Below are 27,261 nucleotides of genomic sequence, written 5' to 3'. Positions count from 1 at the left end.
AGAAAACACATCTGTGTCATTTCAGATGGCAATTACAATTAACATAGTGTGTCCTTTAACTTGGAGGGCTTGTAGTTTAAATAACCAATTCCTTCTGAAATACCGAGGGCAGTGACAAACATTTGATTTGGAGGATTTGTCTCTGAAGGTGTTCCTCCCACTAATAAATAGTACACCAATTTTAATTGTTTAATTTTTGAATTAACAAGAGACATTAACACATAGGGGATGCAAGCTGTTAATTAAGCTAAACGTGATCACCTTTCCAACCTTGTTATGTCTGTGCTACTGTGTTTTGTGTCTTTTGACCTCCCTTTTATTATCTGAGCAATACACTCAGCTGTCAGATTATGAGGTAAACCTAGCTAAACTAAAGTGGTCTGATACAACAGCCCCACAATAAATCGTACTTTTATGATGGTTATAATGTGAAATTTTTGTTGAAGCTGTTTTGTGTTGATTAAACATCATGGCTATTTTGGAGGCTGGGCGTTGTTAGACTGTATTGCATTTCACTGAATGATGTTTCTATGACTTTGCATATCTTCACTGATACAAATGCGGTGGAGACAATATTAAATGTATTGCAGGGCTGTTGTATTTGACTGCATTAGTTTAGCTAGGTGGACCTAATAAACTGGCAAGTGTATTAATTTGTACTGTTCTGGGTTTGACTACTGAGTAGCTGCATCTATTGACAGCCTTTCTATCAAACATCCATGGTACATGCTATGCAGTGAACTTGTGCAACTCAAAGAAGCATAAAGTTAAAATATGATCCTCTTCTGTGCTGTTTTAGCTCTTGTACTATAATCCCAAATGTGCACATTAATATAAAACAGCGACTGGCGCTTCCAAAACTGTTTCTGATTTTCTGTGCTTTGGAAACTCTGTGTTTTCTGTCTGATTTCGTTCTAATCAGTTCCCTGTGTGCACCACAGTCTTGCAAGTTTCTGCCTGAGGATGGTGCCCCCTCTGATACATAAGGTCACACCAGCATTGACTTTCATTTTACAGGCACTTCACCAAGAAAGTGTAAGGTTTGCCTCATCTCTGCCCACAGCACAGGCTGGTGATAGTCAAGGTCAAGGAACTGCAGAACATTATGTGTCACTATAATTAGCATAATTAGATTTTTAGGTTAGGGACCCCGAAAAGTTCCAGTATCATCAAGACTACTTTAACTGTAGTTCTCTGCTATCAAGAAGAGTCTGCTGGATGTTTTCATAGGTGATACAGTTTTAAGAGCCATATGGAGCTGAAGGCAGCAGCAGGTTGGTGAGAGGAACTTTCCCTGCATACACAGCTAATTTGGTTTCCTCAGATAAGGTGAAGCCACTCAGACTGTTTGTGTCACTGTGATGAATGCAAACACTTCAACACCTCATCTAACCAGACTCACAAGGTTCAGACAGACAAGATGTCAACTGTATATTGGAAATATATTGACTTTAAACTGGAGATTTTTTAAACAAAAAAATAATGTATATATCCAAAGGATTTCATAGCAGTGTTACAATGTTTGCATGTATATATATATATATATATATATATATATATATATATATATATATATATATATATATGTATGTATGTATGTATGTATATGTATATGTATATATGTATGTATGTATGTGTATATATATATATATATATATATATATATATATATGTATGTATGTATACAGTACAGGCCAAAAGTTTGGACACACCTTCTCATTCAATGCGTTTTCTTTATTTTCATGACTATTTACATTGTAGATTCTCACTGAAGGCATCAAAACTATGAATGAACACATGTGGAGTTATGTACTTAACAAAAAAAGGTGAAATAACTGAAAACATGTTTTATATTCTAGTTTCTTCAAAATAGCCACCCTTTGCTCTGATTACTGCTTTGCACACTCTTGGCATTCTCTCCATGAGCTTCAAGAGGTAGTCACCTGAAATGGTTTTCCAACAGTCTTGAAGGAGTTCCCAGAGGTGTTTAGCACTTGTTGGCCCCTTTGCCTTCACTCTGCGGTCCAGCTCACCCCAAACCATCTCGATTGGGTTCAGGTCCGGTGACTGTGGAGGCCAGGTCATCTGCCGCAGCACTCCATCACTCTCCTTCTTGGTCAAATAGCCCTTAAACAGCCTGGAGGTGTGTTTGGGGTCATTGTCCTGTTGAAAAATAAATGATCGTCCAACTAAACGCAAACCGGATGGGATGGCTTGTCGCTGCAGGATGCTGTGGTAGCCATGCTGGTTCAGTGTGCCTTCAATTTTGAATAAATCCCCAACAGTGTCACCAGCAAAACACCCCCACACCATCACACCTCCTCCTCCATGCTTCACAGTGGGAACCAGGCATGTGGAATCCATCCGTTCACCTTTTCTGCGTCTCACAAAGATACGGCGGTTGGAACCAAAGATCTCAAATTTGGACTCATCAGACCAAAGCACAGATTTCCACTGGTCTAATGTCCATTCCTTGTGTTTCTTGGCCCAAACAAATCTCTTCTGCTTGTTGCCTCTCCTTAGCAGTGGTTTCCTAGCAGCTATTTGACCATGAAGGCCTGATTGGCGCAGTCTCCTCTTAACAGTTGTTCTAGAGATGGGTCTGCTGCTAGAACTCTGTGTGGCATTCATCTGGTCTCTGATCTGAGCTGCTGTTAACTTGCGATTTCTGAGGCTGGTGACTCGGATGAACTTATCCTCAGAAGCAGAGGTGACTCTTGGTCTTCCTTTCCTGGGTCGGTCCTCATGTGTGCCAGTTTGGTTGTAGCGCTTGATGGTTTTTGCGACTCCACTTGGGGACACATTTAAAGTTTTTGCAATTTTCCAGACTGACTGACCTTCATTTCTTAAAGTAATGATGGCCACTCGTTTTTCTTTAGTTAGCTGATTGGTTCTTGCCATAATATGAATTTTAACAGTTGTCCAATAGGGCTGTCGGCTGTGTATTAACCTGACTTCTGCACAACACAACTGATGGTCCCAACCCCATTGATAAAGCAAGAAATTCCACTAATTAACCCTGATAAGGCACACCTGTGAAGTGGAAAACCATTTCAGGTGACTACCTCTTGAAGCTCATGGAGAGAATGCCAAGAGTGTGCAAAGCAGTAATCAGAGCAAAGGGTGGCTATTTTGAAGAAACTAGAATATGAAACATGTTTTCAGTTATTTCACCTTTTTTTGTTAAGTACATAACTCCACATGTGTTCATTCATAGTTTTGATGCCTTCAGTGAGAATCTACAATGTAAATAGTCATGAAAATAAAGAAAACACATTGAATGAGAAGGTGTGTCCAAACTTTTGGCCTATACTGTATATGTATGTATGTATATATATATATATATATATATATATATATATACACTGCCTGGCCAAAAAAAAAAGTCGCCACCTGGATTTAACTAAGCAAATAGGTACGAGCCTCCTATTGGATAATTACTGCATGGGCGATTATCTTTCAGCTGGCAACAAGTTATTTAACCCCAACTGGTGCAATGAGTTGCTTCTCATTTCCTAAACAACCATGTCGAAAGACACATCCCGTGGTCGTGGAAAAGATGTTAGTCTGTTTGAGAAGGGTCAAATCATTGGCATGCATCAAGCAGAGAAAACATCTAAGGACATTGCAGAAACTACTAAAATTGGGTTAAGAACTGTCCAACGCATTATTAAAAACTGGAAGGATAGTGGGGACCCATCGTCTTCGAGGAAGAAATGTGGCCGGAAAAAAATCCTCAGTGACCGTGATCGGCGATCACTTAAACGTTTGGTGAGATCAAATCGAAGAAAAACAACAGTAGAACTCAGGGCTATGTTTAATAGTGAAAGTAAGAGCATTTCCACACGCACAATGCGAAGGGAACTCAAGGGATTGGGACTGAACAGCTGTGTAGCCTTAAGAAAACCACTAATCAGTGAGGCTAACCGGAAAAAAAGGCTTCAATTTGCTAGGGAGCATAAAGATTGGACTCTGGAGCAATGGAAGAAGGTCATGTGGTCTGATGAGTCCAGATTTACCCTGTTCCAGAGTGATAGGCGCATCAGGGTAAGAAGAGAGGCAGATGAAGTGATGCACCCATCATGCCTAGTGCCTACTGTACAAGCCTGTGGGGGCAGTGTTATGATCTGGGGTTGCTGCAGTTGGTCAGGTCTAGGTTCAGCAACAGTATGTGCTCAAAGAATGAGGTCAGCTGACTACCTGAATATACTGAATGACCAGGTTATTCCATCAATGGATTTTTCTTCCCTGATGGCACGGGCATATTCCAAGATGACAATGCCAGGATTCATCGGGCTCAAATTGTGAAAGACTGGTTCAGGGAGCATGAGACATCATTTTCACACATGGATTGGCCACCACAGAGTCCAGACCTTAACCCCATTGAGAATCTTTGGGATGTGCTGGAGAAGGCTTTGCACAGTGGTCAGACTCTACCATCATCAATGCAAGATCTTGGTGAAAAATTAATGCAACACTGGATGGAAATAAATCTTGTGACACTGCAGAAGCTCATCGAAACAATGCCACAGCGAATGCGTGCCATATATATATATATATATATATATATATATATATATATATATAAATATATATAAATATATATATATATATTTATATATATATTTTTGTTTAAAAAATCTCCAGTTTAAAGTCAAAGCTTCTGGTGCCTCAACTCCACAAGGTTTTCTCTTTGCTGGAATCCCACACATTTCTTTTAGCATGTTCTGCTATCTGTATGCATTTCTATTGATTGGTTAGTAGACATAAGTTGTGACAGCAACTGTGACAACAGCCATTGTTGAACCTCTCTTGCTGTGCGACATCGGACCACAGTTTTAGGGCTATGACCAAAGATATTGCCACATTTCTCTAATGGTGGTCATCTTTTGTCTAGTACAGCCCAAAATCACACAGTGTGTACCGGGCTCAATATAATGGAATCAGATGGCACTCAGCTTGTGGTGATCAAAGCACCCCCTCAAAAAAACATTTCAGTCAGGACCACTTTAGTCAAAGAAAACTTTATTTCCATTTGCAGTATTAAATTTGGTGGTATGGCTGGGGAGAGCAAAACCTTCCTGCCCTTCCATGTGCCTACATAGAAAGCCTAAGGCGGGGAGAGCAGCAGCGAAGATCCCCCCGGGAATAGAACAGAGCCAGCATCAATGTCAAACAGAAATGACAGTGATGAGTCAGACACAGCATGAAAAGGAGGAGTGTGGGTGGAGGCGGGTTGCAAAGTGGCTTTCAGAGGAAGTGACAACAGTAGGCAGGCCAAAAAAGTTAAATGAAATGAGATTCGCCAATTGTTTGCATAGAAAGGAATCATGTGATCTATCAGCTGACTTCCTTCCATCAGTCAGCTGCTCCATCAGTTGATTGGGCTGATTGAGATCAGCTGATGTAGCTATGCTCAATTTAAATATGCTCAACAGCAATGTCTTTTTCCAGAAATCATGACCTGGTTACTCAAGATAATCCACACCCTTTGTGTAAGCAGATTAATGTGGGAATGGTTCCCTTTCTAGCGAACTACACCTGGCGACTGCATCACCACACAGAAGGAAATGTGCATCACCTAGCACCACTGAGCTAGCTAATGTTACAGCTCAGCTGAGGAGGACACCATTAATTTTTACAACTGTCACAGGCACAGACCTTTCACCCATGAGAAGATGCACATTGCAGTTTGATACAATGGATAGGTATAATCTGTAAAATGAAAACAAACAAAAAAACATTGTTCCTGCATGACATTAGTCACGACAGTGTGGATTATCTTGAGTAATTCGGTCATGATTTTTTGGAAAGAGACATTGCTGTTTAGTTTTTCAAATGTAGGATATCTTATGGTGCTTTGAGTTGAGTGCCATCTAGTTCCATTATATTTTGAGACAAGGCAGACATCTCTGCAGCCGATAGCTCCAACACTCGGCAGCTCACATCAAAACAATGAAAATGATAAATGGCACGACATGTAGGAGGAAAAATATGTATTTTTGATTTTGGGGCGAACTGTCGCTTTAATTATGAATGTAATTTGCTCACGTAGTTCCTCTCGTCACCACTGGGTGGCACTGCGGTGCACGTTGGGAGGAACGTTCGCGAAACGGGCGACAGAAATGACTTTAATTAATTAGTTTTAATTAATTGTATGGCATCGTTTTATTGTAGAGACAGACAACTAACACTGTGGGCGACGGACAGTGAAGACACAAACTTTAAGGACAAGTGACGGGATGAAAACAGCGAGGCAGTCGGAGGCAAAGTCACGGGTGGTTGTGAGCTAATGCTAATACTAGCTAGCAACGTCGCTGACCCCGGATTAATTTGACCTGCGCCATCAGCTATCTTAACTAACGTTACCGCAGGCTACTGCTCTACTACGCGCTTAGTTTCCCTGTCCGGGTGAAATGTTCATCTGAAGATGAACTTTTATGAAGAAGAGCCAGGTCTCCATCATGTGGCAGATACATCACACCTGCTCATTTACCTGGAATGTATTTTGCTGGTGAATGCTTCTGCACAGAGGAGGAACAAACACCTAGGTGAAGGTAAGACACCTCGCAGTTTTATAGCGTCTTTATCGCTGGTTTAATGAGCAGTGCTGCAGTGCTTGATGCTTTGCTAATTGGTAAGCTAATGCTGGAGGGCTATGTACTGTCTCAGTGTGTGACCTGAATGTGACAGCTAGTGTCAGTCTAGTTTGATAGAGGTGGCAGACTGATGGATTTGGATGGAAAATAACATTGGAGCATTTTGTGATCATTTCTCAGAGGAAGTGGTCAACAGGTGTTTTGCCCAGTGTCTGCTGTGGTTGAGTCTTTGCAGCTGATTGACTGTTGTTGATGTTACTGGTGAGGCTATATAAATATACACACTGCATCCATGTAACATTTTGTGTTTTTGCACTGAACATCTAATTGTGTGTGTCTGTTTTATATAGACTAGTCAGTTTAGGCTGGTGTCCAGAAACACTTGAGCTTTTACTCCGTCAAAATGTCTGCTGTGATAAAGGTCCATCCATGGTTCACATGGTTATCCATTACTGTTCATGTTTCATGGGAGTATTGATACTTAGAGTTTTTGGCCACTCAGTATTTTACATTTCTGTGAGAGGAAAGCTCTATCATTAATTAGGCCTACATTTTATCACAGTATGTATGTATGTATGCCTATTAGTTAACTTATACATCCAGAGGGTTTCTTTGAATCAGACTGATCACCAAATATCATTTGATATCTGTTGAAATGTGCTGTGAACAGCAATATGTTCTCTGAAATATTGTAAATTAATCACTTTAATTAATGTGATTCTTATGATTTTTTTTTAGCAGTGAGTGTATGCAAGTAATCTAGTGTAACACTACTTTGAATAACTGAGTTAGTCAAAGACAAGCAGTGAAAAAAAGAAAAAAATGTGGTGCTGCCACTGCAGTCATGTGTAAAATTACAATGAAGTATCTGGTCTTATTCTTTTAATTCTTCATTGTAGAGGTAGCATTGTAATGGTTTTATCAATAATAACAGCATTTCTGGGGAATTTCTGTTACTTCAATCCAAAATACTTCCTTTAAAGGTAGAGTGTGTTGGATTTAGTGGCATCTAGCGATGGTGTAGCAAATTGCAGCCAACTGAAACTCTCTGCAGGAGAGCTGCGGTGGTTGGATTGGACCTTTAAGTCACTTTTGGCATTTTCTGCTGATGGTGGCCCTGTCTTAATACGTCCTGTATTATTCCAACCCACTTTAATAACTGTTAAATAAGAGATTCTGTTCATATCTCAGGAGCTGCTCCTTCGAGTGGTAACATGGAATCCATCCTCATATTATATTTACAGTTTTTTACATCTAATGCCCCTCAAATTTCGATTTCAGTTCCCTTACTTGTCTTTTTTTCCATGCTTTAGCTTTAAAAAATAGTTCCAACATTGGTACAGTTTATTATGAAGGCAACTCAGTGCTTGGCTCAATGTTTCCATTTAAGATAAGTTACTTGCTCTAGTGAAACACCTGTGTGCCTTCCAGAGATAAATTGACAACAAATCTGAGATTAAATGCAACTGGGAAGCGGAATAATTTAATTACTCATCTTCAACCGTATGTTTGTAGTCTCAAGTGTTAAGCCTGCCTCTAGAAATCTGGGTGATATTAGATCACATCTGGTTGTGAACTAATTCTTAGAAACATGTCCTTGTTTGCTCTATTTTAGCCTGTCTGCCCTTAGAAATCATTTTGCAGAATAGCTTTGAGGCATGTGTTGGACGAGCACCAAATTACATCTGTGAGCTCTCAGTTCCCTATGAGCCCAGTGGCAGACAGGAATCCTTGGGCAGCGTCCTTTTTAGTTTGTTAAAAATCTTGGCTGAAAGCAAGGGTGATGAAACCTTCAGAGTGCGGGCATCAGTACTGTTGAAAAGGCTGCCTGAAGAGTGCCACAGTAGCTGTCACAGCCTCTTCTTTCTTGAAGCTGGTAGTGCAGAAATGAATCGTGTTGTCTTTCCTGCAGCTTGCTGCCATTGCCTTGCTGCATTACCCACAGCTTCTGACATCTACAAAAGATGAGTGAATGCACATTTTTCACAGAAATCAACCCAGTGGTGGAGTAAAATATAATGCATCATTTTTTGGGACTTGTATGGAAACTACTTGTCTCACTCTCAGGCACACAATGACTTCAGTTGTACAGATCTGACAAGATATAATGTGCTAATTAATAAGCCTACAGGTGCTGGCAAAACATTTTGTTGCTTTTGGACGAATCCAGTCTACCTGTTTCCTTCTTGTTTCCAGTCTTTATGCTAAGCCAAGCTAACCAGCTGCTGGCTGTAGCCTCATATTGAGCAGACAGATACCAAAATGGCACTGCACTTCTAATCTAACCCTCGGCAAAAAAAGCAAATAAGTGGATTTTTTCAAAATGTCAAAATATTCCTTTAACTGTGGAATTGCTGAGCTACAAATGAGCAGACTACATTTTGATTTTTGTCCAATGCATTGTGGAATGAAATGCAGAATTGTTGTATTTTCTTAGGCGTGTTTGGGCATACACCAACTGCATTACTCTTGCTTTTTTTTAAGGGGGGATTTTGTAGCATCTAGGGTGAGGATTGCAGATTGTAGCCAGCTGATACTTCTCCTGGTTAGGGATCATTCAGTGTTCAATGGGAGCAGGATTGTCTTCACAGGTCTCTTCCTCTCCAAAACAAATGGTACAGGGGATTGAAAATGGTAAAAACACTGAATAAATCCAGTTTCATTTTAAAAAAAAAAAAAAAACTTTTTTTTTTTTTTTTTTTAATGCTGTTTGTTACAGAGGGGCTGCTAACTAAAGTGGCGACACAAAACGCTAAAATGCAAATGCCCCTCTCTAGAGCCAGTGGTTTGTCTGTCCATTGACAATGATCTATTCCTGTGAAATGTCTGGTGTACTTGGTTGTGTACGGTGTTGTCACAAGATCCTTAATGACTGCCGGGAAAATTAACCTCTTGGTGGCATCCTTAAGTTTTCTATAGCCACAAATGTACTCAGCAATTCATGTTATTATTTGCAAATGGACTGAACAAATAGCTTGTGTATCGCCAGTCAGTAGCCAGTGTTAATTTTGGCAGCATGTGGAGGTTAAAACGAATTATTTCAGTCTTTTGGAGTTCAGATATCTTGGTTCTTTGGTGGCAGATCAAGAACTGCATTTTCAGGTTCCTTTGTCAAAAGGATGACCTTGAAGACCTTGAATCTGTCTCATAGCTCCTTTATGTACAGCTTGTCTGTGCATTCACCTATAAACCCAGCAGAGCAGGCCGAGGCAGGGCGGAGGAGAATGTTGTTGGAGATGACTTCACTGTAGCAGACGAGGTCAACGCACTGAGGGTCTCTATGTGTCGCATTGATTATCAGACACGCAGTGCAACGGCACAGCCGACCAGCTTAACAGACTTGTAGACTGCAAACTACACAAATAGAGACAGACAGGAGAAACACTGCTTAGTACTTAGCAGACAGGTGTGGCTGTCAAACACTATGACAGTGATATACGAAGACAGTGAGTCTGGCAGACACAATCCAAGCGAGGCAAACTAAACATAGGACAGGTAGACAATTCTTCCTCGCAATGAAGAAAGTGCAGACAGAGAGGTAGGTAGACAGACAGAGAGAAGGGATGAAAAAACTACTGACAGTCAAGCTGACAGGTAGGTAGACGGCAGACTGCAGAGTACAGACATATAGAAAAGGAATAAACGACACATTGTTTGGAAATTGCCTTGGAGGGTTGGAGATAATAAGGTGGGCTAGCCAGGCATAAAGAGAGAACGTTTAGATTGAAGTGTTGGGAGAGTCTGCAGGGGAAAAGAGAAGTGGTGCCCGTGCAGAGCTATTGTTTTTAACTAACTGGACTGAATAAACCTGCTTTTTTTGTGGATTAAAGCACTTTTGCACACAGAGGCTTTCATTGTTCTTGCAAATGGAATATATTAAGCAATTTATTTACGCTGAAAACGTTTTTTAGACATAATACATGGTTACATCCCAGTCTCCTTTCCACTGCCCTCCTCAGCAGGGAGGTCGTCAGTCAAGCACAAAGAGCTGTGCCCCTGCATCTCACAGTGATTCAACTTGTGCCCTGATTCCACCTCACTCAAATTCAGTGTTTCACTGATGACCACCATTCCTCAGTGAGTTGCTACAACAAACACTATGTTTGCTTTCCTCCGCAAATCTAAACCTTCCAAGTTTACCACAAGCATGGTGATAGTGATAAAGTGGTAAATGTCATCATGATTTTTTTTGCAAGTCAGTATGGACAAATATTGGCAAGTATTGTAAGGGATCCGAGCAAAAATTAAGAGACATAGGTTTTTATTTATTGATACATTTATTTGTTTTAAAAGAAATAACATCAATGCATCTTTTTTACATTAAGCATAGGGCATGCATAAGAAACAAACTACTACTAAAGAATTGTGAAACATAAGATGTATTTTGGGACCTAACAAAGGAAAGAGATGCATTGTTTTTTTATGAATACATACCTTTCAAACAGCATAGAGTTCTCTTGCTTATTTTAAGGCTCTTCAAATTATGGTTGGTGTTTAGCATTTTATCCAACTTAAATCCAGTATCTAGTTGAAAACTAGATAAATCTCAACAGTTTTGAATGTCAGCCTAATTAATGTGGTTAATTAGGCTCATTTGCAGATGCAAATGAGATAGGTTGGAACTTAATTTGTCCTAAAATATATTGTGCCAAATATGTTCAGTATACATCAAAAATAAAGTTTACGGTTAGGGTTGTTGTGTCTGTTAACCATGTACTCACACTAAGTGTTCAGACAGCTCACCCGCCTCTGCTGTGGATAGGGAAGTTGGCTGTCCACGAGTGATTTGAAATTGCAGAGTTTTTGTGTTGTGATTTGCTGTCAAGCAGTGAATTTTAAAACGACGTTTCACAGTTTCTGATCAGGAATCATGTTGGTATCGTTTCTGTCATCCAGTCTTTCTAGGGTACACATAACTGACACATTAAACCAACAGCATTTTAAGTATGATATTTCAACATGTAGGGACAACCTGCTTCACACTCACATATAGATATTGAAAACTGCAGTTACAAACTAACAAAAAAAGAGCTGAACCTGAATTTGCCCCAAATTAGGGTCCATCCCTGACATTAATGTGACACAAAACATTCAGCACAATTATGGCAGGCACTGTACCGTCAACTCAAATCTGTTATGCATTCATTAGTCCTCTGAGCATATAGATAGGAAAAGCAAAACCCACGCTACAGTTTGAAGTATTATCTAAAAATAAAGATGTTTGAGCAGCAAACACACAGGATATGCATATGTATAAAGCACAAAGCTTTGCCTACGACATATGCAGTGCATGTGGAGAGGCACTGACTCATTACTGGGCTCTTCTCTTGCCTGGAGCCAAAGATTGTATGTTGGCAGCATACAGTATACAAACAGAGCAGTGTGGGAATCAAACTGATCTAGCACTGCTGTATGTCATGATATGTTGCATCTCTGCATTCCTCGACTGCTGCCAAAGGTCAGACAGATGACAGCGTGAATAAACCACAGGTGGGATACAAAGACTGGATTTTACGGTTAATGGGTCTCTGTTGTTACAGAGTAGATATAGAATAATTTTTCTTGTGAGATCTCAATGGAAAGACTGTGATTTTAGCTTTGGCTTTCAGGATGCACGGGCTTATTGTATGTGAAAATGGCTGAATAAATGACGTACAGCGTATTCAACAGCAGTGCAGTCAATTATTTATTGTGCAGTGCCATTCATTGATGATGTTTTACATACAAAGTCCATTAAGCTAGGCTGTCTCAACAAGCTTGTAAAAGCCATCTTAATGTATACTGAGTCAACAAATACAGAAACAGCATGTTGGTGTTCTTTCTCTCCTGCTCATTCTTTAAGGTCGGGAGCAGGAGGTGACTGCAGCCTTGGTTGACTGTGTGTTGCAGTGTTTTGGAATTTGAAAATTAATGAGATTGCAGCAAAAAGGAAAACTCCTGAAGAGTGTAATTTGCAGCAAAACAAGGTTAGATGTCTAATAGTTTGTAGTGACATGGCAAATGAGGAGAAAGCATTTTCATTTCATATTTGTTTTCATTTTATTATTGTTATCAGCAGGGTAATCAGCAGGGAAATCTGCATCTTTGTGCTGCCTCAGAGAATGTCTGTCAGGGCACTATGGGGCCTCAAGGGTCGGAGCAAGAACAGCTTTTTTTAACCTTGTATAAATCAATATCTCTATATGCGTCTAATAAGTTATGTGAATACTGTATATGATTATGTAATTAAAAATGTATTGATTTCTTTTAACAATTTGCAATTCTAATTTCTGTGCATTAGCTAAATTCCCCCACCTCAGATAAAATATATACTAGTTTTTATAATTCTGGTGGAAGAGTTTCTGCATTATATTTCAATTTTGTGTTATTGTGTTGCCTACAGTCAGTCAAATGTACAGATATTGGCTCAAAAAATACCAAAATCTGCCTTAAAATTCCTCAAAATGTTGAAAATAAACTCTTTTTAACGTAGTTAAAACCCCTTTATTTTCTTGTTGATTACAGGCACTGTGTTTGCTCACTGTCATTCTCACTGCGACTCTTGAATAGAACAGAGCCATCGTAAGTGCTATTAGCAACACAGTCAAAGTGTCTGCTGTGAGAAAAGCCTATGGCAGTTTGTATTTTTGTCCTGCAGCCCATATTTGTGTTCAGTGACTATTGTTTTTTTTTTTTTTTCCCTTAGATAAATGACAGTATGTCACCTTTCACATCTTTAAATGTCTATCATGGTGGTGGTTTGTTAATTAAATGAAGTTTGTTATTTGGATTAGCATTACTTGTCCGATTTCTGGATTTCTGTCATGATGAATGGATACAATGCTGTTATGATTTGGCGAATTTGGTTGTTGGCTCTTCCTCACAGAAATCTTTAGTGAATCTGGGCCTAACAGCTCCCAGCTCTAGAGCTGCTGTACTGCAGTGCAGTGTGGCTGTATGACTGGACTAACTAGATATCCCTACCCCCCTCAGTCCTGGTGATAGACATGGCCGGAGGCATTATGTTTACAAGTTGTCTGTCCCATTCTTGTGAACATGATATCTCAGGAACGTCTTGAGGGATATTTTTGAAAACTGGCACAGCCGTCCATTGGACTCAGTGATGGACTGATTCGATTTTGGTGGTCAAAGGTCACTGCGATCTTGTATCCAACTCATTCTCGCGAACGGAATATCTTGTGGGAATTTCTTCAGATTTGGCACTTACATACACTTGAACTTCAGTGAACTGATTAGAATTAGGTTAAAAAGATGCTCATTTTGGGTGCCCACCTTGAAACTGTGCTAATTGTATAGATCTTCTGTGCTGCCGGGGGAAGATGTGTGTGAAGCATTCATGTTTTCACTACCATCAATGTAAACTGTAACCACAAGTTGACTGGTGCACAGAGGGAGGCATACAACCACCAGGTAGTAATTGTAGGTTGTTGTTTTTTTCAGTGTGACACAGATCATTATCATCAGAAGGACCGTTGTTATGTCTGTTCTCCAAAGTTAATGTGATCATTACTGAGGGTGTCATTTCCCCACTAATTTCCTCAGCTCAGCAACTGTACCTCAATACTGTAAACATGGGTACCTGCAAAAAAACAGCTGATTTGTGGGTGTTTTAAAAAAAAAAAAAAAAAAAAATTCCGGGTTTGGATCTGGGTGGAAAAAATAACATGCGGGTCGGATCGCGGGTTTTAGATAAACATATCAAAGTTAATATAAAATAATAATAAATAAAATAAAAACATAAGTTGTAAGCTGGTTGTAAGGCTGTGACTGCAGTTTACACCGTGCCATTTCCGCATTCAGTTATGCATTATTGTTCACCTGACTGATTGTTAAAATAGGTTGCTTTATAATTGAGTTAAAAGCTAATCTTTTTAGTTAGTTCGGTACTCTCTGAGGATCGCTTCCGCTATTTCACAACCGTCATTGGTTCAGCTGTTTACACGCGTTTCACCATCTAATAACACAATTTGTGATTGGACGAGAGAATCAACATGGCTGCCACCGTCTAACAAGCGCTGCTTCCAAAACAGTAAATAATTATTTAGGTATTTGAGAAATAAGTGGATAAAACGTACAACTATCACTTTATAATGTTTCTGAAGTGTTTCCCTGATGGATTACTTCTCTCCTCAATGGATTCTAAAAATATGTGACGGCTCGTAACTGCTGAACGTCGCTCTGGACAGAAAGTAAGTCTATCATTACACATGTAAAGTTCCTTTACATAGATTAAAAGTTTAAAAGCATTAAACGTAACAAACGGGTGCTTTTACACTCGTATGGGAGAAGAACACAGAGGGTTAATGATGGCGCTGAAGTCAGGTTTTTATTGTGAGAGCTGCTTCATTCAGGTCGTTGTTTACTCACTGGCATCTTAATGTGGCGATATGCTGTTCAATATTCAGCCAATATGACCCAAAATGATTACTTTAAATCTGGGTTACGGGTCGGGCTTAGGGATGTCACGATTACTTGATTTCACTATTAACCGCGATTTTAAACTCTATGGTTAATTATTCGTAAAGATTCCTCAACACCGTCACTCTCCAAAGATTACGCCGGGACGCGGAATCATATATAGTAGGTCAGCGCAACTCGCGCTGAACGAAAACAAAGTTACACAAGCGGCGTCTCCAAGTGATGAAGTATGGATGAAGAAGATCCCCCCCCCCCCCCCCCCCCCCGCAAAAAAGTTGCGGCCAAAGGATCAAACACGAGCAACATGATACAACACCTGCGGGACAACCACCCGGCTTTACATGTGCAAGTAAAGGTAAATGCACAATAACTGGGTTAAAATACGTCAATCTCAATTTATCTAATGTAACATTGAATTAAAAATTATATGTTAGCGTGTCATTTGCAATTAATGGCGTAGTGGTATGATACGAGTTGGGGTTACAGTGCAACGTGACAAGCTAAGGCACGTCTCAAAAACTTTTTTGATGGATAGTTTTGCAATTTGTGTGCACACAGCGTGAGGTTAAAATGGTTTGGGGTCCGTGTAGCTCTTTGGAGTGAGACGACAGGCAGAAACTCACGTCCACACGAGTGCGGGATTTCACAAATGCTCGTCGTTTATTTTTACATCAACTTAAAAACAATCCAACCTTACCAAGGCCGGTTGTACAGCTACTACATTTTCATACATGAACAGAATAGTCGTCACACGTACTTAAAACCATCACTGTTGTGTTGAGAGATAAAAGAAAAAGTAGGAGCACATACGTATACATCCGACCAACGTTGGGTGCGCTCAACGGACTTGTCCTTCCAGCACGATGTCTGTTTCATTTATTATTAACACTGCACGAGATATGCTCTCAATTTATTTGTGTAATTGTAATTTAAAGAGAACAAAAAGACACGCACATCCTAGAAAAAACTTAGACTGCTGGACCACAAAGAGGCATGTAGTAAAAGTAGAGTCCGTACACTACTTTTTGGTTACTTTTCTTTGTTGCTATATTATTTTTGTTATGTTGTCATGGAAATAAATGAAACTTAAAGATCTATAAGGAGTGTTCATGTGATTTTACACATTTATAGTGTGAAATTAATTAATGTATAATAATTAGGGATGGGCAGCACAAGCAAAAACAATATTCGAAAATCGTGGCAACTATTTGACAATTTTTCGAATAATCGCCACCCTCCCACCCCCGGAGCCACACACACAGAGATCCATTCATCATTAAATGCCCGAACATACTCAGGCGGAACGTACGCGGAACGGACTCCACGGACTGAACGGACTCCAAAGCGGACATCCACAAACCCTGTGCGCGCAAAGCTCCGCGCACCAGTGACTGCTCGGCATGTATTTTTCACATCGCAGGGATTTTTCATGGACATTTTTACAGGAAACTACAATGCGGAAGTGCGCTCAACTATGAAAGCCCAAATGACTGCGGACATTCCTCGCGGAGTAGTAGTCTCTGCATGTTTCTCCTGTTTGTAGAAGAGCATCAAACTAGCTGGTAGCCCATCTCACACCGCTCTAGCAGTCCTATACTGCCCTCGTGCGGTTAGGACCTGAATTGCATGTCAAATAAAGGGGGGAAATAAGACGGCGAATAGTAATAGTCGCATTAAAAAATCAATTTTTCAAAAATAAAACGACTATTCGAAATTCGAAAATCGTGACCCATCCCTAATAATAATCGTGATAATCGTAAAACCGTGATTATTTCTCTGACATTAATCGTACCAAGAAAATCTATAATGGTGACATCCCTAGTCGGGCTGCAGGTCGTGTTTCAACGGGTTGGACCGGGTTGCGGTACTAATTGGCCTGTTGCGTGGGTTTGCGGTTCGGGTGTGGTTTTGTACGTCCCCGGGGCGGGGCGGGGCGGATCTTGAAAATTGGACCCGTGCAGGACTCTGGTTTACACTAGAGCAGTGTCCAACGTAACATTTTTGCCAATAATTTTGGTGATTTATATAATGTACAACAATGAAGTTCCATTTAGATTTGATTGATTTGTAATGCAGATGTACAGTACAAACTGTACAAAACCTACCACAGGTGCTGTTTTTCATATTATTATTTCATTATAAATGTCATTTATATATTTTTTTAGATAGAACATGATTAAAAACTTGTGCTCAGTTGTGAATAATGAATAATAAAAAAGCCTTGTGTTAAAAAACGAAAGGATTCTTAACATAGAAGAGCTTTAAATTTAAATTGGAAACAGGAAGCATTGAGTTGAAAATAAATATTTATATTTTTTCTTGACTCTTAAATATTCTACAGATTTAGACATTTAATCTGTAGTGATGTAGGTGTAAGTAGAAGTAAAGTATGCATTTATATGCATTTATATTTTTTTACTGAGCCCATATTCCACTCATGCCACTGCATGAGTGTCATAAGACAGAGTAAGTGTAACCAATATTCTGGTATGAACAGATCCTTTCCACCATCTGTCTTTTGCTGAGCACTGCACACATCATGCAAAAAAAAAATAAATAAATAAAAACATAAAAAAAGGCAACGCGCTTTGATGAGCCACAGCTGAACCACACTGCTCACATTGGCTGTGTGGCTGTTAACATGTGCGCAGAAATGAAAAACAAGAGGTCATGTGATGCACACATGCTGCTCAGGTAGGCGGTTTGGCCTGTTCCCTGACATTTGCACGGGCGGTAACAATGGAGCAAAGATAGTCAGTGTCTGTCAAAGGCTAATGGGCTAAAAGCACATTCCCATATTAATGCATTTCATACTGTTTCCAAGTACACACTGATTTGATTAATACAGAAAAACAAAATCTGATCATTAAATCAATGCGACTGAGATCAGACATTATCATTATCATCTTGTGAAACTGGGTAAAGTTTTTCACGTAAGATTTTGCTTATTTATCTTTGTTGATAGTTAATCGTCCTGTAATCCTCTAGTCTAGGTTGATGGTTGTAGACAAGTAGACTATTGGCATTGGTTTGTTGCATCCTCACACTGAGCAAATAATCACGTTTTATCTCTGTGTCATAGAGGATGTATGTAGGGGAGCCGCACCATAAATATCTAATGTGGGCAATATATTAAATTTACAATCAGTGCCAACAGCACAGTGAAACCTGAGGAAAGCACATGTAAAGTACAGCTGGCGAGCGGCGAGCAGGGCTAATGAAGTGAGCTGTAGCGTATGAAAGTCGCAGGCTGGCCGGGTGAGTGAGAGTGCAGACAGCGAGAGTTGCAAAGTTCAGAAAACCCGGTCTGTGCTCTTTCTCTGCAGCTTTCGCTCCAGCAAACTGACACCACAACCTCCATGCATTTTTCATGACCCGTGTTGGCTGACAAGCTCTCTCTCTCACTGTTTCTCCTCCTCGCCTCTCACCTTCGCAGTAACACACAGACACAGACACACATGAACAGAATCAAACACGCACCATCACACATTCTTTCACTCTCAACTAAGCTATCTCCCGAAACCCTCAAAAACCATCAGTCTCACCAATTCACTCCCTAATGCAGAATGGCATTTCATTCTGAGACGACAGCGAAGGCAGAAAGACACTGAGGTGGATGAAAGAAAGTAGAAAATGAAGGTGAATGACTCTAAAGAGAATCTCCTCAAAGCATGACATTCTGCCTTTAGCTTATCGATAATAGCTGCTACTCTACCATTGAGGCTTAGAGAGAAACATGATACATGTAATGGCATCACAGTAATCTGAATCCAAAAGAATCAGATTACACATAACTTTCAGTAACAATTTATTGAAAACTGTCTGTAATCAGATTTGTCTTTGAGATTGGGTATTGGTTCAAATTGAACATGCTGGAAGTGGAAAGAGTTCATAATTGTTTATTGAAGAACTATTAAAATTACAGTTCTTAAATTCCCTCTTAAACATATCTCCAACTTTGCACTCAGTAGATTTCTGTGGTAACGTAATTGTGAAACAAAAAAAAGAAATCAGCTTCATTACTGAGTGGTGATACGCTGGATTGCTAATTGCAGCTGCATGCAGGTAATCAGTCATATTAACTGGATTAACCTACATTTGAAAGCCCATCCCAAAAGCCTGATACTGGCTTGTTATTGTCCGCCACAGCATTGGTCATGGCAACACACCGAGGACAAACTCAGTTCGTTCAATTAATCTGTTAACAAATGTCCAGCAGCATATTAAGGTCTAATTCAGTCCCAGGATAATTACTTTGTTATGAGGACCGTGTTTACCGTCTGCCTCTCAATGCACTGCTGCACCCACATTACCACAGACATTATTGTTTACTTTTTAGAATCAGTTGCCTGTTGAGCCGGGTTTGATTTATGTGCATAGTGCTATTATTTTGTTGCTTTCTCCACTGTAAGTTGGACTCTTACCACTTTGTTTTCCTGGTCGACAATTTACTAAATAACTTCCTAGAGGAGAGTAGATTTGTAACAATTAATTCAAGACGATGTTCTTTGGAAAGAACTGACATCTTTTTTTTATTTTCATATTTTTTTCAGAATTGTAGAAACACCTTAGTAAGGACAGCCACCACTAACACCAGAGGGAATATGATTTTATCTGTTTTTTTTTTTTAAACATCACTGGGCATTTAGGAAAAATAATCTGAGTGGGTGGAAGTTCGCTGCATAGATCAGCCTCTTATTGGGCGGAACGAGCCACCCGCTGAAGTCCCGCCCTACCACGTCCGGTTGTGTAGCAGTTTTCAACCGTTTTCAACACGTCCTTTACTAACTTTTGCGGTGTTTGATCTTGTGGGATGTAGCCATTTTTCTGCCATGGTTCGCGTCCTGTAGGCAATATTTTTGTGGGCGTGTTACACCAAAACCTGTTTCCCCCCGGGAATATTTTTGCAAGCGCACCGTTGCTGTTCGCCGCCCAGAACGATTGTGATTGGTTGAAAGAAATACAAGCAGCCAGGGCGTTTTTTTCTCCAATCTTAAAGTGAGAGTCTGCCCAGCCAGACCTTTCTTTTCTTGAGAAAGGTCTGGTGAGCGAGACTAAGAAAAAAAATGGCACTGCATTAGAAATATGCAAAGGGCCTTTTTTTGGTGGAGGCGTTTGTTTGAATAATAGATCCATGAGTTTGAAGGCATATCAGACACCAAAACACTGCATTGACAGAATCGTACAACTCATGGTGGAAATCATTTTTTCCTTTGTCATGACAATCTCTATATTTACACTCACTGGCCACTTTATTAGCTACACCTGTTCAACTGCTAATCAGCCAATCACATGGCACCAACTCAATGCATTTAGGCATGTAGACATGGTCAAGACAACCTGCTGAAGTTCAAACTGAGCATCAGAATAGGGAAGAAAGGTGATTTAAGTGACTTTGAACGTGACATGGTTGTTGGTGCCAGACAGGCTGGTCTGAGTATTTCAGAAACTGCTGATCTACTGGGATTTTCACAGAACCATCTCTAGGGTTTATAGAGGATGGTCCCAAAAAGAAACTATCCAGTGAGCAGCAGTTCTCTGGGTGAAAATGCCTTGTTGATGCCAAAGGTCAGAGGAGAATGGCCAGACTGATTTAAGATGATAGAAAGGCAACAGTAACTGCTTGTTACAACCAAGGTCTGCAGAAGACCATCTCTGAAAGAACAACACGTGGAACCTTGAAGCAGATGGGCTACAGCAGCAGAAGACCACACTAGGGTGCCACTCCTGTCAGCTAAGAACAGAAAATTGAGGCTACAATTTGCACGATCACCAAAATTGGACAATAGAAGATTGGAAAAACGCCGCTGGTCTGATGAGTCTTGATTTCTCCTGCGACATTCAGATGGTAGGGTCAGAATTTGGCATAAACAACATGAAAGCATGGATCCAGCCTGCCTTGTATCAATGGTTCAGGCCAGGGGTGCCCAAATACTTCTCAGTGGAGGGCCAAAAATGAATCAGAGTGGAGGGTCACGGGCCAAAACTAAACATTCATGTTGCAGTGCATTTAATTAAATGACTATGATATAACTATGCAAAATAAACAGTCATACAAAGTAATTTAGAAAATGAATAACATTTCTGTTTATTGAAAGCAGAAAAATAATAAGTACCAGGCCTATGTCTGTAAAAACATGGGACACAACATGTCCCTACAAGACCAATATATTACAGTCTCCACTGTCTTAACAATCATTTTCAAATAGGAATATAATTGAACAACAGCTTTAGCTTTTTAGCCTTTTCTTGTAAATCACTGAACTGTGTTTACATTAATTTCAGCTGAAACATTAACCATACAGAGCAGAACATGCTCCAAAGTGCCAGACATTTCACGCCTAGGCCTCCAATACATTCTTCAGTGCTTGAAACAATACTGTTTTCATAGAAATACATTTGGTGCAATGAGTAACATGAAACACAAAATGGTCTCATGGGACAAAAATGCTACATTCATCACTGCCTTGAACAATCATTTTTAGGCATACAATCCTCAGTGCATATTACATGCAGAATGCCTTTCAGTGGGAGACATGAAGCCTGCCCTTGGTCTTTAAAAGTCTCTCAATATCAGGCTCCAGCTGACTTATTGACAAAGTGAGAATGTTGTGTAGGTGAGAGTCAGAGAGTGAATTTCTCAGTTTGCACTTATTGAGATTCAACAGGCTGAAAGCCTGCTCACAGACATATGTACTTCCAAAGAGAGACAGCATCACCTGTGCATGTTTGCGGATCTTGGCATACCTGTGTGCTGGAACACATCTGTAAAAGTCCTGTAAGGGAAGCTCTCTGAACTTGCTACGGAGGTCTGAATCAGACTGAAGCTCCAGCAGTTCCATCTGAAGCTCCTCACTGACTGCATCCACATGAACAGAAAAGGGCTGTGCAAACAGCTCAAATGCTGTTGCATTTTCTTCAAAATCTTTGAAGCGACAGTCAAACTCCACCTCAAGATTGCTGAGAATGTCAAGGTATTTTGGTGTGTCTGCCTCCATCAACCCAACTTCTTTGAGGCTGGGAAAATGTGCCACATTTCCTGAATGTAGAGACACAAAGACAAAAAGAACAATGTTAGATGCAAGAAAATTGAGATGCAATTAATGATGCAGCCTAATTTTCACTAACACAAAATATGGATGCATAGGTCACACAATTAACATGGTTAGGATCAATAACAAGCCTAAGTATTTATTTATTGTCCCCCATTTATTTATTTTTTAATTAATTAAATAAATAAAATAAAGTTTAATTCGTTATTTTGTGATTACAGTATTGAAACCAGACCTCACCTGTTGAGAGATGTCTGCTGAGCAACAGGAGTTTTTGCTTGAAGGCTCTGACGTGATCATACAGCTGACTGATTATCTGGTCCTTCCCCTGAAGCTGAAGATTCAGGATATTCAGTAGCTCTGTAATGTCCACGAGAAAAGCCAGGTCGGAAATCCAGTGTATGTCGGAAGGCACTTGAATGTTGGTTTTCTTTGTTGCTTGAAATGCCCTGATCTCCTCACGCAGTTCAAAGAAACGCCGTAAAACCTTTCCTCTGCTCAGCCACCTGACCTCCTGGTGGTACAGCACGTCTCCATACTGTGCATCCATCTCATCCAGAAGTGCTTGGAACTGACGGTGTGAGAGCGCCTTTGAGCGAATATTATTAACGATGGCAATGACATCTTGCATCACGTTTTTCAGGCCGATGGATTTGGCACACAGCTGTTCTTGGTGTAAAATACAATGGTATTTTAACACCGACCCACCACACTCGCGGACTTTGTCTGACACAAGTGCAGTGAGACCTGTTCTCTTACCGACCATAGCCGGGGCGCCGTCGGTTGTGATGCCAGATAGCTTTTCCCACTTTAAGCTGTTCCTATCCATAACTCGCTGTACTGCCATAAAAACATCCATTCCTTTTGCTGTCCCTTTCAGTGTTTCAAGGCCCGCGAGTTCCTGACACACTTCAAAGTCCTCATTAACGCCTCGCAGGAAGATGAGCAGCTGTGCCGAGTCCGATATATCCGTGCTTTCATCACACGCGATGGAGAAGGCAGAAAATTGACCTGCTTTCTGGACAATTTGGTCCCGAACGTCTTCGGCCATATCCTCCACACGGCGGGTGACGGTGTTCCGTGACAAACTTATCTGGGAAAAAGCCCACGTCTGATTTGGGCACACGGTGTCAGCAGCAACTGTCCGACATTGTTTCACCAAATCACCCACAGCAAACGGTCGTCCGCTTCTGACAATGATGGAGCTAAGCTGATAACTTGCCCGAGTGGCATTCTCTTGTACAGTTGACGGCTGGAGTAGGGTACGTTGTTGGGAGGTTAACTTTGATAGCAGGTCTCCAGCCTTCACCTTTCTCTCGTCTCCGGTGTATTTTGAGAACTGATGGGAATGCTGGGTTTCGAAGTGGCGACGGAGATTGTATTCTTTTAAAACAGCGACTCTCTGCTTGCATATTAGACATACTGCCTTGGAATCAATTTCAGTAAAAAAGTACTCCTGTTCCCAACAATTTTTAAACTTTCTTTTGTCAGTGTGCCAATTCCTCACACGCTCCATGCCTCCATCCCAGCATCTTCTCCCTCTCTGGTCAGTTCCGGCCGGATTTGAGCTGACGGGAGCTAAACAGCGCCACCCTACCCTCAATGTAACACAATGCTGATTTGTGGTCAGTAGAGGAAGTGCAACAATAAATAAATATTTAAAGAGATATTCCGACTGCTGGCAGCGGGAAAATAATAATTATTTAATTATTGAAAATTTGAGCATGGGCCGCGGGCCAAAACTAATCGGTTGGCCCGCGGGCCCCAAATTGGGCAGCCCTGGTTCAGGCTGCTGCTGCTGGTGTAATAATGTGGGGGACATTTTCTTGGCACACTTTGGGCCCCTTAGCACCAATTGAGCATCATTTAAACACCACAGCCTACCTGAGTATTGTTGCTGACTGTGTCCATCCCTTTATGACCACAGTGTACCCATCTTCTGATGGCTACTTCCAGCAGGATAACGCACCATGTCACAAAGCTCAAATCATCTCAAACTGGCTTCTTGAACATATGGACCAAAATCTCTGAGGAATGTTTCCAGCACCTTGTTGACTCTATGCCATGGAGAATTACAGTGGATTTGTGGGCAAAAGGAGGTCCAACTTGGTCCTAGCAAGGTGTACCTAATAAAGCGGGTGGTGAGTGTGTATTGTAGTTGTGTTGACTATATCATTAAAAATGTTATTTAAAAATAAATAAATAAATACAAAAAAAAATCTTGCAATATTGTGATGTTGCTCTAAGGCCATATCACCCACCTCTTGTCAACACCCCGCTATGTGGTCGCAGTGATTGATTAATTGATCACACCATGTTAGCTTTGCAGTAATTAATCAAAGAAGCACATCTCAATGCCAGGGGAAAAATGCAAAACGTGCCAAACACAGACTTTTCTCAACCAGACTGTCTTGTTTTTGTCCTTGTGATGTTTGGAGCTGTTAGGGTAGCTTCATTGTCTGCTTAACAAACTTTCCTCTCCATGCTTTGCTAACAGTGTAGCACCAAACACAGCACCCATATTTATTCTGCCCACACTTGAAACCACTGTATCAAAGTAACAGCTGTAAAGACAATGTTCAGATTGAAGTCAGTAAGAGACCACAGATTTCAGAATGGGTGTCTTTGAAAGAACAGCCAAGCCTTATTAATGTAATTTTCTCGTAGGTGTGAATGTGAGCATGAATACTTGTCTGACTTTGTGTCAACCTTGTGATCGACTGGCGACCTGTCCAGGGTGTGCCCCGCCTCTCGCCCAATGTCAGCTGGGATTGGCTCCCTGACCCTCTTAAGGATACTTGTGTAAGGCTAATGGAGGGCTGATGATACAGATGACTTGTCACCCTCATACATACAGCTTCAGTGACACTGAAGTGTTATTGCAGATTTAAGTTTGTCCCTGCTGGCTTGTGGTCCTTTTCCTTGTGACAGTGACTGCAATTCAGGGCTGAGTTAAAATGATGCTATGTGGACATTTGCTCCATTCTCTTACACTGCCTCTATTAGTTGAAGCTCTTGTATAGTAAGTGTACAACACGAGTCACACTTGCACAGTACTCCACTTGGGACTATGTCTAGGAAAAACCATGCCAAGATCCAGGAGTAACATATGGGTAGTAGGAAGTTAATGGTTTACATTCATGAAACTTATTTTCTTAATGATTATAAATGCATTAAGGGGCTTAATAATTGTTGTCTTTTCAAGAGAGTAAGGAAACAGCTGGGTGGTTTTCAACCTAGATACACACTGCTTAGCATCTGCTGTGTATCACTGTACAGATGGTAACATGCTTCTGCTTATGGATGAGAGCCTCATGCTCGTAACAGTGGCGTTACAGTTAGCTGTAATGTCAGGTAGCTCAGTGGTGCTGGGTGAGCTAGCAGTACATGCATTTCCTTCTGCGCAGTGATACGGTTAGCGGTTGTAGTTTGGTAAAAAGAAAATTGTTCCTACATGAAACTGCATGTACCAAGGTCTGTGGAGTATCCAGGTCTGATTTCTGGAAAGAGACATTGCTGTTGAGTTTTTCAAATGTATTATTTTGGCATTTTGAGGACACAAGCCAAGTGCTACCTAGTTCCATTATATTCAAGAGAAGGCAGACATCTCTACATCTGATATCTCCAACATTAAGCAACTAACACCAACACAACATAATTTGGGCTTTTATGTTTGTACAAAGCAGGAATAGTCTAGTTGCTGACTAGTTGAAATAGTCTGGTTGAATTGGGCTTGTTAAAGTCTGTGTGAAGAAAAATCAGTGATTTCTTTCTAAACACATCAGCTCAGCGAAGCTGCCTTTCAACGTGTCTCACGGGAGTAGAATATTTTGGTTTGCAGATGGGAGGAGCAGACAGCATGTTGCCTGTTTGGTAGTGTTAAGTGCAGTGGCACTGAAAACGTTAAAATAAGCTTACAATTTAAGATGTGTATTGTATTTTTCAAATGTAATAGGATTGTTCAACGTTTGGTTTGTAATTAACAAAAGGGGCTGTGTGCAAAATACAGTGTGTATTTGAGTGTTGGAGTTGTCTGGACAAGGTTATAAACATGGAGGTGGCCAAGAGGCTAGCAGGTAACGGTGCTAAGTCCATAAACAGCAATAAGCAATGACTACAGTGCTGACAGAGCTGGCGGTGTTAACTGAGGGGAAATGCTACACTTCCGCAGTGAGTGTCCAAATATCAATGTTAACTGCCATATGAACGCAGTGCAAAGCAGTGGCAATGAGCTAACCAGTAGGATACATACATACACCATGTATGCACAACTGGGCCGGTTTACCACAACAAACCACGGAGAAGCTCAGATAACAAAACACACAGAGGCAGGCGTAACTTTATTTTTTGCTTAGGACACCATTACCTCCCTACACCTTTACATAGTAAATAGGAGTATGAAGCTATATTAATGTTCATGTGGCATACAGAACCTTTAAAGATCAAAGTCCTCAGTATCTTACAGCATCCACAAGCATTGCAGTGCTATTACAGCTGAGAAACTGGCAGTATGAAAGACATCAGTGCTTACAAACCACAGAACAAGATAAAATGCCTTGAAGCAAGATGTGTCCCACACACCATCAAACTGAACTTGGGTTGTGCTGCAAAGTGAACAGCAGCTCCACTCAATCTTTAACAGAGCTGCAAGTAGCTGTGGGGATATCAAGGTTAATGTCTCTGATGTTATTATAGCTTTCTTTTATTGCCATTGAAAAGTCTGAGACACACTGATATTTGGCAAACTCAGGAGCTCCTACTGTGCTCCCCAAGGTATGCCATGCTCACCAAGAAAACACTTGTTTATAAAAAAATCATTTAAAAAAGCTCAGAGAGACCGTTGCCTTCATGTTAGGGAAACTCCGGTCGATCGGCTGCCGATCGCTGTCAGCAGATATTCAGTAAAAATATGGGATTGTGAGATCATTTGGAAAATAGCAGCGTTAGTGTGTGTGTGTGTGTGTGTGTGTATGTGTGTGTGTGTGTATTTGAGCAAAAGAGAGAGAGCGAGAGAGTGATGGCAAATGTGGTGAGTGTTTGGAGCAGAGGAGAGTTTAAGCTTAGTGATTAAGAAATCAAGTGAATGTACAGTTTGTGTGCTAATATATGCTGCAGCTTCTCAAGACCAGCAGAAGTTTCCCATGTCCTATTTCCTGTGTGCTGCCTGGAGTGACGGGGGTTAGCTCCAGAGT

The sequence above is a fragment of the Epinephelus lanceolatus genome, chromosome 8, assembly GCF_041903045.1.
Source record: "Epinephelus lanceolatus isolate andai-2023 chromosome 8, ASM4190304v1, whole genome shotgun sequence".
Classification (NCBI taxonomy): domain Eukaryota; kingdom Metazoa; phylum Chordata; class Actinopteri; order Perciformes; family Serranidae; genus Epinephelus; species Epinephelus lanceolatus.
The sequence above is the reverse complement of the archived record's forward strand: the minus strand, read 5'-3'. Positions refer to the sequence as shown.